The sequence below is a fragment of the Sceloporus occidentalis genome, unplaced genomic scaffold, assembly GCF_023333645.1.
Source record: "Sceloporus occidentalis isolate IW3139 unplaced genomic scaffold, rSceOcc1.0.p SCAF_2, whole genome shotgun sequence".
In the NCBI taxonomy this organism is placed as follows: Eukaryota; Metazoa; Chordata; class Lepidosauria; order Squamata; family Phrynosomatidae; genus Sceloporus; species Sceloporus occidentalis.
Genome location: NW_028316982.1, coordinates 157,124,068 through 157,141,081, shown reverse-complemented (window position 1 = coordinate 157,141,081; position 17,014 = coordinate 157,124,068).

The following is a 17,014-nucleotide window of genomic DNA, read 5'->3' as shown; positions in this document are numbered from 1 at the left end:
TCCAGCTTCCATTTCAAAATATGTCCTGCTGATTTCAGCAGAATTTACTTTCAAATAAGCATACCTTAGTATGTATCAATATACATTATTATTACTGACTCTACGTTTGTAATTTACTTTTTTTTAGTTATGTCCACCCCACCTTCCAGAGTGATGAAAAAAAGGCTTATCAGACTATGGCACAGAACTTGGAAAAGTTACATTTTAGAACTACAACTACTAGAATCCCCAGATCAACATGAGCCTTGGCTGGAAGATTCTAAGGGTTGTAGTACAGTAAAAAGCTTGGATCTTGTGGTATTAAATGGCACATGAAACTGATTGCTGTGTGAGTAATTTCAAATCTGCATGGCTTACACACTGAGGTATCCAAGATCTCATTCTGGAGATGGAAGTCATGTTTTTGGAACAGCAGCCACTGTTTGCACAACAGCTGCAGTGAGGTATCTTGTGCAATTATGCCTCTAACACTCTGTCTGCCCAGCTTTAATCACATCCCAATTCTGCCCCAGGGCAATCATATCCCTAGGACTATTTGTAGGTAATTTCCACAATGACAGCAGTACCTGGCAACTGAAGCGCTGACTGTTAAGGACAGATATTAGGGTTTTGGACTTCATCTTCCATAATCCCCGGACAACATGGGAACTGTAATCCAAAGGCAACAGAGACTGAGGCTTTACATTTTGGCCTAAAACTGCCATAATCCCCAGGCAATCTGGGAACCATTGACACAACAGAAAAGTAACCAATATTAATGTACAACTCCTCAAATGCCCAGACAACACTAATCTTAACATTCTTTCTGACCTCGTGGACCCTCTCTGTTCTACCTCTCTCCAATTCACTAAAATACATTGACTATTGGAAATGGGAGTGGCAGAAGTTGGTAAACAAGAGCTGTTTATATTTTAGCAAAAAAAAAGAGGACAAGATGATTGTTGCCTTTCTTAAAGAAGGAGTGAACTCACTCCCTTTTGTGTGGCCTCCATATTCGCCATAACATCCTTAATATTCTCACTCCCCTCCAGTAATATTTTAGGGTATTTTTGCTGAAAATGTATCTAAACTGTCCCAAAATGTGACATTTTGCTTTGTTTCCCCCCATGATTATCCCCATAATCAACCAAAAACTGTCTGAAAGAGAAATCAGAAGTAGTGTGATGTTACTTCTAGATTGCTGGCTAAGTGCTGGTGTGCTCCATATGTGTGTAAGGGAGGGATTGTGATGAAATTTGGCACCCCCAACCTGTTGTTCACTCTAGCCCTAGCAGTTTGATTGAATTTATCAAGCTAACCCTAATCTCAGATGTTGGCTAAGATACTGTAAATGAGCCGCCCACGTGCTCAAAGCTAGCTGAACAGGAGCAATGTGAATGAGGATTCATAAAATTCTGATTGTGTCAGAAAACAGGTATTGAGAAATTTAACTCAAGGCTAAAGATACAGACTTTGAGTTTGTAGCATGACCGGCTTAGGAGCCAAGGAGAGGAGAGGTGAATAGGAACTAATTAGCCAAACCTTTGGCTACAAGTCTCTAGCATGCTGCAATTCAAATCATGTTTAACTGGTTGGTTCTTTTGTTCTTTTAAAAAGCCTCAGAGAGAACACCCAAACATGTTTACTTTGGATTAGTGCAACTCTGCAGTTTTAAGACCAGGTTTGAGTAAATGGAGTCAAGCCAAACATTTTGACTGCAAAAATCAAAGGTTTGACTCACCAGTCTTGACTCTTGAGACCAATTTTGTTCTGTTTATTTTGTTTGCTAAGAAAGGAAGAAGCTGTCATTACAGTTAAATCCCATTATGAGGAGCGCCCCTGACTAGGTGGCAGAAGATCCTTATGCAGCCAGTAGATCTGACAAGTCAGGAGAAAGGGTTTGGCAGTCTTTAGATCATTTTGTTTTGCAATTTTTTTTGTCTTCCACAATAGTATCATTATTTGTCAAATGTTATCAACCTTCCATTATGAATTCAGTGAATTTCAAAGAAAATAATAATAATATATACATTATGTATTATAAAATGCAACAGATTTTTAACCATTCTGTTCTTGTGCCAAGAGAGAATAAGGGAGAGGGCCATGGGTGAACAAAGGGATGCAGAAGTAGCCATGAGTGGGAGGAAGGAAACGAGAGGAGCTGGTGGGCCATTATTATTATTTACTATAATTTATTATGATTTATTTAATTTATATTCTGCCTTTCTGACAGGATAGGCCTCAAGACGGCTTAACATCAAAGAAGTCACAGGTAAAATGCAAGAACAATGTGTCCTTACTAAACATGCCTGTAAGTGACAGTGGCAGGATCAAGAGAAAGGCTCTTCAAGGATCCTAAAACACAGAGGACATCGATACTGTAGAAATAATGCAGTTTGATACCTCTTTCATTGCCATGTCTCAATCCTACACAATCCTGAGATTTGAAGTTTTCTGAGGCACCAGCACTCATTGACAAGAGAAGGCTAAAGATTTTCTAAATCTACAAATACCTGGTTTCCTACAACACTTAAAGTAGTGTCAAACTGCATTATTTCTACAGTGTAGATATATGTGCAGGAAGTTCATATAGGGAGAAAAGGTCTCTCAGACAGTCTGGATTGAAGCTATCTTTGAACAGAACTTTGAATTGTGCCCAGAAACAGACAGGGAGTCAGTAAAGCTATTTTAACAAGGGAGTTACAGTATATGTTTCCTGTAACCAATCCTAGTCAGTAATCTGGTTTAGCATTTTGGACCCACTGACATTCCTATAGTCTCCAAAACCAAACCCATGTAGAGTGTTTTAAGTAATCCAAATGGGATATCACAGGGCACATGTCACTGTAGCCAGATCTGATATCTCCATTTAAGACAGAGTACTGTTATTATAGTTGATTTGGATTCTTGTACAAATACACTGTTCACAGTTGTGCTGTTTGTCTATAGCCTGGTACTACACCTCATATGTTGTGGGACTCTCTTCCTTAAAAATATTAAATATATTTAAAATGGGTTAGGCCCATATATTTTCTACATTACTTTCACCAATTTTCTTGTTTCTGAAACTTTAAGAAACAAAACACTATATAATAAAGACATTCATATTTTCTTTATGAAAAAGAATTGCACAATACAGTGAAGGAACTTGCTGCTTAAGAAAGAAAAGAAAATGCTTGCTCCACATAGTTCAGATATTAGATGGAAGAAAATTAAATTGGATGAATAGATTAAATCAGATAATGTGCAAGACTTTGGCCACATTACACTACTGCAGTTAGAGGATAGGATCTATTAAGATAATGATCTATGTTAACTGGCAGCATACTAGAAACTCTGAAGATGTATATACTTATTGACAGGTATAATAAGAGCCAGTGTGGTATAGTGGTTTGAGCATAGTACTATGACTCTGGAAATCAGGGTTCAATTCCTCACTCAGCCATAAAAACCTGCAGGGTGACCTGGGTACAGTCATACACTCTCACAGGGACGTAGCCAAGGGGTGTGTGTCCATGGGGTCCAGACCCCCTTTCTGTTAGATACAATTAATGGTGCGTGCCGCCACGCCGCTGCACCCAAGCCCCATTATAATAGTGGCACTTAGTCTGGACCCCCCCTTCCCAAAATCCTGGCTATGTCCCTGACTCTCAGCTCCAGAAAACCCCATAATAGGTTCACCTTAGGGTCGCCATCAATTGGAAATGACTTGAAGTCATTCAACAACAACAATTAGGCAAGTTAAGCCAAATAGATATAAATTTATTAATTATAGTTATTGACCACTGAATTATTTTTGCACTTTAATCTATGTCATAGCATGATGGAGGCTTTTCATTTAACTAAAAACGGAAAGGGAGGTTTAAATTTTTTAGCAGCACCTTTAAGACCATCTGATATGTTTTATTATAAACTTTCATGGATTTCAATCCACTTCTTCAGGTGCAGTGATGGAGTACTATATTCAGTGCATCTGAAGAAGTGGATTGAAATCCACAAAAGCTCATGCTCAAATGTATGTTAATCTTAAATGTGTTGCTGGATTCCTTCTCCCTCTCTTTCCTTTCTACACCGAAACAGACTAACATGGCTATCTCCTTGAAATTACTACATGTGTGGCTTCCATGACTTCCCTGTTGACAGGGAAAGATAGCTTGCTTCCCTTTTGGGCTTTCATTTAGATTACCCTGGCTCATGAAACTGCTCCGGGTTTGTTATTTACACTATGGAAGCACCTCTATGCGCAGCTCTGAGAGTCTGGGGGCTCACACATGCCAGTACTCAAATAAAGATGGTATTAATGATGTAAATGTATGTGAAACATGTTCAAGGCATGCAGACCTTTTGTAAATGATAATGCCTAATCACTGGGAATGAATTCAGCACCATAGATAGCTACTTTGAAGTTCAAGGTAAACCCCAGAGCAGATTGACTGGTCTACGGACATTGGAGCTGTCAGCCTCCACAGGGGACAGCACTACTATTCAGTTGTTTGAAATTTCCACTTCAGGCAGCTGATGTTGGGTGCCATGAAAAAATAGCAAATTATTATTTTGTTGTATTATTGTTGTTGTATTACCACTACCAGTTAGGAGAAGAGATACTTGTGGAAGTTTCTGACAGATCATTTGACTTACTTTTGGTATTATCTAATGTCATTGGATTGGAGGTAGAATCTATGTGTTGTATCTAAGATAGCAAAATATTTTGATATATCTTAACTCCTTTATTACTAGTGAGCATTACTGAAGAGGCAGGCTTGTTGGCAGGACCCTATGTTTGATAGATAGAGCTTCTTTATATAGTTTCTTTATAGTTCTTGTGGATGGATAAGGAAAAAATTCTGTTTTTGAGAGAGAGTGAGTGCCTGTAAGCACATATGTACAGAAGCTTCAGAGATTTAGTCACAAACTGGCACCATCTGGTCAAAACACAGCAGCGGGTAGCAAGCTTTACCTCCTGAAGCACTGTGATGTGGATTACTATCACTTTGTCATGAAGGGAAGTCTTTTCCAACCATCTAGTCTTACTATACCATTATGCTAGTCAAGCTGGGATTTTGTATGTATTTATGACAATATTACCATGCCTGCTAAGTCAGTGAAGCACAAAGGACTGCCATGCCAAATTACAAATTTATTGTTTAACTTGCTGGAGACTGCTTTGGAGACTGCTGTGGCAAAAATTATTTAAAACAAAAACTTATGTTTCTGGGTGGCTGTCACTGTTTCAGCCTTTTCCAAAACATGTGCAGAATAATATTACTATTAGCTAAACAAGCAGAGATTAAGTACATAAATGTGGTGAATTCAGTCTGTGAGTTGTCATAGTTGGATGCTAAGGCGCTGCTATCCTAAACACACACACACACACACACACCCCTGCCTTAAAGGAACTGTCAATCTTTTAATCCTGCAAATTGTCTGAGTCAATCCTATTGTTTCTGCCTAGAGATTTATGTGGGGGTGGGGTTTCCATTTGTATCAGAAGGAAAACAACCTTAAGAGAGTATATCCAGTGTTCTTGAATTTATTGGTCCCAAATAAGATGTCAGTGAAGAGCTTAAAAGCATTCAGGTAAAGTATGCACAGCTGACAAATCATGAAAACTAATATTCATTCATACGGATAGTTTGAATACCTGTGTTAACAGTACTTTTTTTTCTGCCAGAAGGATAGTAATTCCCCCCTTCCTTATCTAGTAAATACTAAATTCTTCCTTATCTAGTATTCTTATCTAGTAAAAGCATCAACAATTGAGTTTGAATCAAGTGAATATTATTTTTTTAAAAATGGCAATCAGATACCTGTAAATCAATGTTAATACTTTTTAATTAACATATCCATTATTTCTGTAGGTTATGAGTCAATGCTGCTGGTGACTGTTCGTTGTAAGAATAATACACGACAGCCAACGCATGTGCTACCTTCTTTAAAAGAAACAGGATTTGGCAGGGGAATGTGAAGAAAAAATCTGCTTGCTGGCAGGGTTTCAGGCTTCGTCAGCTGTTCTTCCATGAAACACTTTTCTGGACATATATTTATGCTATTCAGAGTGCCAGATTTTTAACAGCTGAATACCATTGTGACTTGCTTCATCTTGTTTTACCCTTAAGTCAAAGACATTGAAACACAAAGACATAAAGGAAGATGTAAGCTGTGGGTTCAAAATTCACTCCATCTGTTTAGTTTAGCTCACCCTGAATTAAATACTAAATTCTTCTAAGCTAATTTCTGCTGCACCAAAGCTTTTGATCTTGATAAACATGACATTGACACCAGCTTTCACCTGGGCAGTTGGTTTTTGAAGTGTCTCATTTCAGAGAACCCTTTTCTAGTATTAAATTGTCTGAAGGAATATGCCATACAACCCTTTCAAAGCATTCTGGGTCATGTTCTAGGGTATGTGAAAGTTGATAAGTCTATAGCAGGGGTAGGCAACCTGCGGCCCGCGGGCCAGATGCGGCCTGGCAAGGCCTTGGGACCGGCCCCAGCCCGGTCCTGCCGCCGATTGCCGCTGGAGCCTTTGGCCTATCAGGAGGAGGCAGGCAAGCGGCAGGCAAGGGGAGCAAGCAGCGGGCAAGGGGGCAATTGTCTATAGAAGCCTCCGAAACATGCATTTATATTAACATTTTTTTAAAAATCAGCAAATTTTTTTGTCCTCCCCATTTTAAAAAAAGTGTCCTCCATTTGAAATTTTTGTCCTACGTTTGTCCCGGTTTATTTATTTATTTAACGTTTTTTTTTTAAAAAAAATATTTAATTATTTATTTTTTGGCTTCGGCCCCCCAGTTGTCTGAGGGACAGCAACCCGGCCCCCGGCTCAAAAAGGTTGCTTACCCCTGGTCTATAGAGTCTCACAGTTGCCATACACAAACCAAGAGTATATCCTAATTAATCTTTTAGCTGCATTTATATCACACCTTTCCTCCAATGAACTCATGGTAACATACATGGCTCTTTTCATCCCTACTTATTTTCACAACAGACTTGTAAGGTTGGTAAGGTCATGAAACAGCAATTGGCCAAAGATCATCCAGTAGGTTTCATGGGTCAGTGTAGATTATAAACAGGATTGCTCAAGTTCAGGCCAATACTTTTAACCACTACTGGATCTGGGGCTTGTCTACACTGGCCAGAATAGTCCATGTTGCTCCCAGAGTATTCTGGCCCTAGATTCCCCCCATTACGTCTGCACTTTGTAGCAATGCCAGGTGGCTGTCTCTGCTGTGTCATCTGGTGCTGCCACCACTACTGCTGCAAGTTGCTCCCCCTGAAGTCAGAAATGAGGTCTTCAGTATCAATCACATGGCAGGGCACTTTGCTGTGAACTCAAAGTAAGCAACTTGTGCCAGTGGTGCTGGCACTGGGTGCCACAGAGGGGATGCATGTGCAGGTGGATGTCCAGCATTTCTACATACAGTACTAAGGAGATTCCTACAAAATCTGGAACAAAATGTATGTTTTTAAAAACCAGATGAAGGGAAGGATAAGGCAGATTTGGTGTGGAACTGGCCTTATATTATGAAGGACGTCTCCACTCGAATCAGGGATTTGGCCCTGTATTGTGAAGACAGGTCACCATGAGGATGGGGTGAGACCATTTTATTTGGCCTGTGTAGACAAGCTCTCAAATACCCTAGAAGGGATATAATCTATTTCTGTGGGTGTACATTGCAAAGGAAAGTGCCAGCGTGACATAGCAGTTTGAGTGTTGAACTACAACTCTGGAGACCAGGGTTCAATTCCCAGTTTGGCCATGAAACCCACAGGGTGACCTCAGGCAAGTCACATCAGGGACGTAGCTAGGATTTTAGGAAGGGGGGGGTCCAGACTAAGTGCCACCGTTATAATGGGGCTTGGGTGCAGCGGCGCAGCAGCACACACCATTCATTTTTCTAATGGAAGGAGGGGGTCCGGACCCCAAGAACCCCCCCCCCTTGGCTACGTCCCTGGTCACATGCTCTAGCCTCAGGAGAAGGCAATGGCAAACCTCCTCTAAACAAATCTTGCAAAGCAAATCCCATAATAGGTTTGCCATAAGCCAGAAACGACTTGAAAGTACACAACAATAACATTACCAAGGAAGATTGGTAGTGAAAGACAAAATTATTTTCAGGGACATTAAGGAGCTCTGTATTACACGACCCATGATATGTTTCCCTGGGAAACTCACAGCTTTCCATAACACAATTTGAGAACTATTACTATCCACAAACAACGTATAGTTCCAGTAGAATAATACTGGTTCCCTATGGCTGGAATCCTGTTGGTGCATTACAATGGGGAAATTATGCTTGTGTAGGTGGAGGAAGCAGGGGGAAAACACCTGGGATATAGCAGCTGGGAAAGAAGTAAGACATTGGGAAAATGCAGGGCCTTTCAACACTGTTTACACACAGCCCTTTGACATTTTATTGTGTCACACCCTGGAATTGAAATGGATTTAACTAGCGTTGTTACCACTTGAGGTACACAAGATGCACAATATTATGAAGGTGTAAAATATTTTTATTGTGGCACAAAAGTGAAGTAAAAACAAACAAACTGACACTTAGTTTTTTGTGGGTTTTTCGGGCTATGTGGCCAACATGGCCACATAGCCCGAAAACCCCACAAAAAACTATGGATGCCGGCCATGAAAGCCTTTGACTTCAAACTGACACTTGTTGTTTGCATAAATATTTCCCCTCTTTCCCGTGATCTATCTAAATTAACTTTGGTGCAACCCACTGTGTCCAGGAGTTATTAATTTAATAGAATCTATCTGTATACAATTTCAGTGCCACATGATCTCAGATTAAAGACACCTCTTTTCTGAAATCCCCCAGAGATCCCAGAGACCAAGGAACGATTCAAACAATTTCAGAATAAATTTATGCACCAATGAGGTTTGGGTTATAAAATACATCCCAAATTGTGACAGTCACTGAGATATTACAAAATGGGAAGATTATGGCTCAGCTGCAACTCTGCATAATGAATGCCATTCTCAGTGATCAGATGAGGAAGGCATTTCTCAGAGAAGTAACCAAGTGGCTAGTGGGAAACTGGAAAGCTCTGTAGCTCAGAAACCATCCATGAGACAACTATCTCTTTGACACAACCTGGTCTGTATGGAAGAGTGCCAAGGAAAAAAACAACTGCTTAAACAAACCTATTTGATAGTCCATAGGAGTTTGTAAAAAGGCAAATGGGAGACAGAGCAAACACGAAGAAAATGTTATCTGTTTGATGAGACTCAAACTAAACTATTTGGCCTTGCTGGTTAGAGCAGGCAGATTTTGTCTGCCTTTTCTTACCACAGCACTGTGCAACCCTAGATAAAGTGCAACCAGTGTGGAAGAACATTTGGATGTACAACTGTTGTCGCCAAAGAAATGTTTGTAAACCTCTGGCAGCAGGAATGCTGAGAGAATTTGCCCTTCTCCCCACGCTTCCCTGCAAGCTTTCCCTTTGTGTTTCCTTCCAGGATGTATAGTGAAAGAAGGAATTGTGGGGGGAAGTGCTGTTGCTGCATACAGATTATTTAACAGAGAGAAGGTATGGGCCATAAGGAAATCATTGTCTACTAGGCTGCATCCACACTGCACAAATAATCCAGTTTCATGCCACTTTGCCATGACTCAGTGCTATGGAATTCTGGAATGTATAGTTTGTTGTGGCACCAGAGCTCTCTGTCAGAGAAGGCAAAATGCCTCACAAAACTACAATTCCCAGAATTCCATAGCACTGAACCATGGTAGTTAAAGTGGTGTCAAACTGAATTAATTCTGCAGTGCGGAAGAAGCCCTAGTCATAATGGTTATACACTGTCTCTAGCTTCTGAAAAACTATGACTCTATATATTAGTTGCTGGGGAGCCCAACTGAGAGGATGCTATTGTACTCATGAACTTGTGGGCTTTTCCACAGCCATGGTTGGCCATTGTGAGAACAGAACACTGGACCAAATATGCCTTTGGTCTAATCCTACTCAGCTGTTATCAAGTTCTTGCCTATTAGTTTTGGATAAATTCACCTGGTTTAACATAATTGTTTTGAGTTAAACCAGTATTATTTGGTAATATTACATGGAAACTTGGATTGATTTTATGTTATGAAAAAAAAAAGGTATTTCAGATTTGACACCTTTAAGACCACATGTGGGGAACTGCTGGTCCTTTAGAAGTTTGGTCCACAAAATAGCTTGACCAATGATAAAGAATTCTGAGTGTTGTACTCTAAAACAACTGGAGAACCAAGAGTTCAAAACCATTTAAAAATGATTCCCTTCTGAATATCGTTAACATACAAGACAAGAGTAATTTTAACTGAAACAAGTTCCTTATCAATATACTTTTTCAAGTCATTTAAAAATGGGGTCTATAAAAATTTTGTTTCAACCTGATCCTCAGGTTTAATTATCTATGAATCCTACTGAATTCAATGGGACAAAAGAAGAAGAAAAGTATATGAAAAAATATCCTGCCTATTAATACATCTTTACTGGTATGACGCACACAATCTCTATTTCATGCAAATCATAACAACTCTGTGCTATGGAGAAAAAGCCCAGGAGAACTAGTTTTAATCCATCAAGAATTAACAGGCTTTTATTGCATTTTTTTTTTGCTCTGGGTGAGGCCAAGAGGTACTACAGTTAAGGCAAGAAGAATTCAACACAGTTCGAAGATGGAATCAAACAAGGACATGCTAAGACAGTGTTACCTGATGCAAAGGACAAGATGATACCTCTCCCACAAGCATATGCTAACTAGAATTAGCTAGTCCCAACTACAACACTCATTGAGTCAATGGGATTTCCTATATGTTGACTCACCATAAAACAATTGATTCAATGAGATTTGGCACCAGCCCCTATGATTCAGGCCAATATCTTATTTCAACCTGTGATGGGTTAGCATGGATTTGAAGTTAAATGACTAGCTCTGAAACACACATCTATTTCCAGCCTCGTAGAAACTAACCGTAGCTAACAGCTCCAACATGGTTTTGTGTGTGTGTGTGTGTGGGGGGGGGGGTTTGGGCTATGTGGCCATATTCTAGAAGAGTTACATTTCACTGGCATCTGCGGCTGGCATCTTCAGAGAATGCTGACATGGAAGAGAGTGGGGTATATATATACTGTGTGATCCTGGGTAGGGAGGAGTGATTTCCATGTTAATCTGTGTATTGTTCTGTTGTTGATGGCCTCCTCAGGGTAGGAAGATATCTAAGGAGGAGTTGTGTCTGTTTAATTAGTGATCCATTATCTGCTGGGAAAAACCCTGATTCCAGTGCTCCCACATGATGCTTCAGAGAAACTGGTAAAAGTATATTAGTGTAGAAAAATAAACTACTGGGTGGTGTGTGTGTGGTTTGCCTTCAAGTTGTTTCTGACTTATGGTGACCCTGTCACGGGGCTTTCTTGGTAAGTTTCTTCAGACGGAGTTTTCTATTGCCATCCTCTGAGGCCGAAAGAGTGTGACTTGCCCAAGGTCACCCAGTGGGTTTCCATGGCCAATCTGGGATTGAAACCCTGGTTTCCAGAGTTCTAGTCCAATGCTCAAACCACTACACCACGCTGGCACTACACCACCCTAGGTGGCAGACATTCTTAAATATTCTGTTTGGGAAGAACAGCTGGGGGCTGTTCACCATCATCCTCCATACCACCAGCAGCTATATAAGTCTGCCTAATGGTAAGGCTACCCCTGTAACCAGGACAGTCACTGGTAGGTCAAGGAACAGGTACATCAAATTGGAACTGGGTTTTCTAACTCCAGTACGGGTGATCTCAGTACTCAGATGGTCCTTATATACTCTAGTATTGAAGTGTTCACAGCTGTATGCAAGCGGCAACTAACAAATGGCCTAGAATTTCTTCCTATGCAAGTCCCACTGAAATTAATGAAGCCTATTTCCATGTAAATGTACCTAGGGTTTTAGCCAAAATGACACAAACGAGTTGTGCAGGTCAACTTCCAGGTTCTTTCCCACAGAACTGGCACCATGACAAAAAGGACCCAGGCAGCTGGTCCACACCCTTACTTGGTTTAGTTCTTTAAGCATTCTCCCAGCCTCATGGAAACTTAATTGTAGCTTGTAGCTCCTACACAATGCCTAAGGGAAAATGACAAAATGTGATTGTAAATGATTGAAAAGTAAACTACTGGGCACCAACCCAAGCCATCTGAAACAAAAATCTACCCTGCATCTTGGCCACACACAAAGAAGGCTTTGGGCTACTGTAAAATGACAGGAGAGACAGATGAGACATTTTGCATATCCAGTTTTTCTGATACATCATCAATGCATCATCTTTGCTCCTCCTCCACTGGGGAGGTATGTGGATGTGTGTGACTATATTTGAACAAAAGATAGTTATGTATGTGCATGTATGAGACAGCATGGTCCACCCTCCCACACCCCTAGCATGCCATGCCCTTGAATGTTAAGCATGTATGAGGGAGGTGCTGCTTCATCTTAAAATAGCAATGACAATAGCAAGTGCGTTTCTATACATCTTATCAGTGAACTTGTACTCTCTAAGTGGTTTACAATGTGTAAGCCAATTGCCCCCAACAAACTGGGTACTCATTTTACTGACCGAAGGCTGAGTCAAACTTGGAGCCGTGCCTGGGATTGAATATACAACTTTGTGGCTGCAGTACTGGCATTTAACCACTGTGCCACCAGGGATGTTTCTCTATCTATAGTGTACAGAAAGGGTGGGACATTTTTGGACTGCAGCTTCCATAATACCTCACCACTAGCTATGTTGGCATATTCTGAAAGGGGCTGATGGCCTAAATCAGGGGTCGGCAACCCCCGGCCCACAGGCCGGACGCGGCCTGCGGAGGTGGCAGGACCAGCCCCAGCCCGGTCCTGCCGCCGCCTCCTCCTCCTCCACCTCCTCCTGGGCTGCGCGACCGCGCTGCCCTCCTCCTCCTCCACCGCGCGGCAGAGGAAGAGGAGGGCCGCGCGGCCTGGGGCAGAGGAGGCAAAGGGGGAAGCCCCACGTCGCCCTCCCTGCCTCCCCATGCGGGTCCGCGCTGCCCACCTCCTTCTCCTCTGCCTCCTTCGCCCTGCCCCCAGGCCGCGCGCCACATGGAGGAGGGGGGAGGAGGAAGAGGAGGAGGGGAAGGAGGAGAAGAAAGAAGAGGAGGAAGAGGAGGGGTCAGCAGAAGGAGGAGGAGGAAGAGGAGGAGGGGAGAGCAGAAGGAGGAGGAAGGGGAGCAGAAGGAGGAGGAGGGGGTGCAGAAGGAGGAGGAGGAGGAAGAGGAGGAGGGGGGAGCAGAAGGAGGAGGAGGAAGAGGAGGAGGGGGGAGCAGAAGGAGGAGGAGGAAGAGGAGGAAGGAAGAGGTGGTGAGTGGCCAGAGGCCTCAAGGTTTTTTAAATTTTTATTTTGGGTGCTTTTAATGCTAACAAGTCTCCCTTGGTTTGACAATGATAGTGTGAAGATGATGATGATATGAGTCAGCTTGAGAGGCATGTAGGCACTGTTTCTTAAGCCGAGAGAGTGTCACCTTCCAAAGTGTGTTTTGGGTGCTTTTAATGCTAACAAGTCTCCCTTGTTTTGACAGTGATAGTGTGGTGATGATGATGATGTGAGTCAGCTTGAGAGGCATGCACGCACTGTTTCTGAAGCCAAGAGAGTGTGACTTTCCAAAGTGCTAACTTTCTGTGTGCTTTTGGTTCTTTAATGGTGATATTGATATCAGAAAGCCTCTGAGGCAAGGCCAATGTAAATTGCTGTGAGTTTTACAAACTCATGCGCAGTGAAGAAAAACCAAAGTCCCTTGACCAAGTACACATTTCTGAGAAGTACACTTGGTGCAAGAACTGTGAAACCACCTTGACGTGTTCAATATGCATAGCCATGTGAACCCATGTTCAGTGTGAAACCCAAAGAGTTTGGTTATGCAATAAGCCTCTGAAATATGCAAGAGGCCATCTTAAGTAAAGCCATGTTCAATGCCCAAATGTGCTGTTTGGAATGGGGGGAGGGGGGGTTGGCCAGAAAGGGAAGTACATTTCTGCCATCTGTCTAGGAATAATGCCCAAATGCCCTCCATTTTGATCATGTCTAAGAAACATGCATTTATATTAACATTTTTTAAACATCATCAAATTTTTGCATGTCCTCCATTTTTAAAAAATGTGTCCTACATTTGAAAATGTTGTCCTATATTATTTAATTATTTATTTTTTGGCTCCCCCCCCCCCCTTGTCTGGGAGACACCAACCCGGTCCCTGGCTCAAAAAGGTTGCCTACCCCTGGCCTAAACCTTTGGAAGGCCATAGTCCACCTCCCATCTACACCGAACAGATGAAAGGATGAAGCAGAGATGGCTTCACCATCTATAATTAAATCTTCACTTCTTATGAAAGATTCTTCTTGTGAAAGATTGTTATATTAAGAACATAACTACACCCCTACAAAGGAGTCAGACATATTAAAAATACTACACTCTTGCTCAGTGCAAAGAAGAGCATACTGCACGTAAAAAGCTTTGCAGAAATATCCTCCCCCACCCAGCTTTTCCACATTTTGTTGTGGTAACTGAACTGAAATGGATTTACTTGGCATTGCTACCAGTTAAAAAATGAATGTATTTTTTTATTGCGACACAAAAGTGACGTAAACAAAAAGAAACTGACACTTGTTCGTTGCATAAGGTGTATATCAGAGATGGGCACCTTTGATAGGAGTAGAAGTACCTGCCAGGGATCACAGTCTCATACCTCCATGTCTGGGAGAAAATAGAAACTGAAAGTGACAGAAGAGAAGAACCATTTAGAACCATTTTCAGTATGGCTGTGGGCAGTGCAAAATGCCCTGAGCAACAAACAAAAAGAGGGAGGGAAGGAAGAGAAGGCAAAATGCCAAAATGGGAAAGTAGCTGCTGAGTGAGAGAGATGGAGAGGATGGAAAGATGTCAGAAAGTGCGAGAAGATACATGAGAATGCCTGGACATAGACAGAGATTATGAAACAGGAGAAAGAGAAGAAGAATGACACATGGAGAAACTGCGAAGGAACATAATCTATGGTAATGTTCTCAAGGGACAGAAAGCATCTAAACAGAGCTACTAAACAGAAGAGAAAGGAAGTCGGTGGAGTAGATGAGGCACCAGAAATGGGCAGCTATGAAGACACTGACCTTGCGGACAACATGGGAGCTGAAGATGGCCTTCCAAGATGCAGGCCAATCAGCAGTGAAAAAGGAATGTGTGTGTGGTTCAAATGTGGTTTGTGCACAATTTAACAGGATTAATAAAGACAGAAAACATTTTGTAGGTAATATAGTCAATTTTTTAAAAAATTAACAAGTGTATTTTTAGCCAGGAATAGATAATGCTAACACACTATTCTTGTTTACAGCTGAAGGTGGATAATCTGAATTGGCAAATTTAAAAAAGATTTTTTAAAATATTTCTTTCTAAAAAACAGAACTACAACCTTTTCAACTGTTATTGTTAATCTTAGTGGGGACTAAGGAGAGTTTTTGGTGCAATATTAATTATTGCAAATAAAGCCCACTTCATCAAAGTGAGGATGAAAATCCTAGACATTCAGATAAGAAATAAATGGATGTAAAAGAAATAAAAATTGGTGTATCTGACTTCTTCCACTGTTCCAGATACCAAGCAAGAGATGAAGGACCCACCATAATGTACTCTTTGTTTGAACATGTTGCCCTGGTATTGGTAATAATAATAATAATAATAACAATAATAATGTTTATTTATATACCACTTTTCCAAATTAGATCAAAGCGGTGTACAACAGGAAGTACAATACAAAGTAAAAAAAAAAAACATAACAGGCCTCCCTCCCCCTCAAGATGGTGGTCAGAAGGAGGGCTTTTTCTTCTTCAGGCAGGCAGTTGGAGCTTGCCTGCCTCTCTCCCCCCAAGATGGTGGCTGAAGGGAGGGCTTTTCTTCTTCAGGCAGGCAGTTGGAGCTTGCCTGCCTCTCTCCCCCCAAGATGGTGGCTGAAGGGAGGGCTTTTCTTCTTCAGGCAGGCAGTTGGAGCTTGCCTGCCTCTCTCCTCCCAAGATGGTGGCTGAAGGGAGGGCTTTTCTTCTTCAGGCAGGCAGCTGGAGCTAGCCTGCCTCTCTCCCCCCAAGATGGTGGCTGAAGGGAAGGCTTTTCTTCTTCAGGCAGGCAGCTGGAGCTTGCCTGCCTCTCTCCCCTCAAGATGGTGGCTGAAGGGAGGGCTTTTCTTCTTCAGGCAGGCAGCTGGAGCTTGCCTGCCTCTCTCCTCCCAAGATGGTGGCTGAAGGGAGGGCTTTTCTTCTTCAGGCAGGCAGCTGGAGCTTGCCTGCCTCTCTCCCCCCAAGATGGTGGCTGAAGGGAAGGCTTTTCTTCTTCAGGCAGGCAGCTGGAGCTTGCCTGCCTCTCTCCCCTCAAGATGGTGGCTGAAGGGAGGGCTTTTCTTCTTCAGGCAGGCAGCTGGAGCTTGCCTGCCTCTCTCCTCCCAAGATGGTGGCTGAAGGGAGGGCTTTTCTTCTTCAGGCAGGCAGCTGGAGCTTGCCTGCCTCTCTCCTCCCAAGATGGTGGCTGAAGGGAGGGCTTTACTTCTTCAGGCAGGCAGCTGGAGCTTGCCTGCCTCTCTCCTCCCAAGATGGTGGCTGAAGGGAGGGCTTTTCTTCTTCAGGCAGGCAGCTGGAGCTTGCCTGCCTCTCTCCTCCCAAGATGGTGGCTGAAGGGAGGGCTTTTCTTCTTCAGGCAGGCAGCTGGAGCTTGCCTGCCTCTCTCCTCCCAAGATGGTGGCTGAAGGGAGGGCTTTTCTTCTTCAGGCAGGCAGCTGGAGCTTGCCTGCCTCTCTCCTCCCAAGATGGTGGCTGAAGGGAGGGCTTTACTTCTTCAGGCAGGCAGCTGGAGCTTGCCTGCCTCTCTCCTCCCAAGATGGTGGCTGAAGGGAGGGCTTTTCTTCTTCAGGCAGGCAGCTGGAGCTTGCCTGCCTCTCTCCTCCCAAGATGGTGGCTGAAGGGAGGGCTTTTCTTCTTCAGGCAGGCAGCTGGAGCTTGCCTGCCTCTCTCCTCC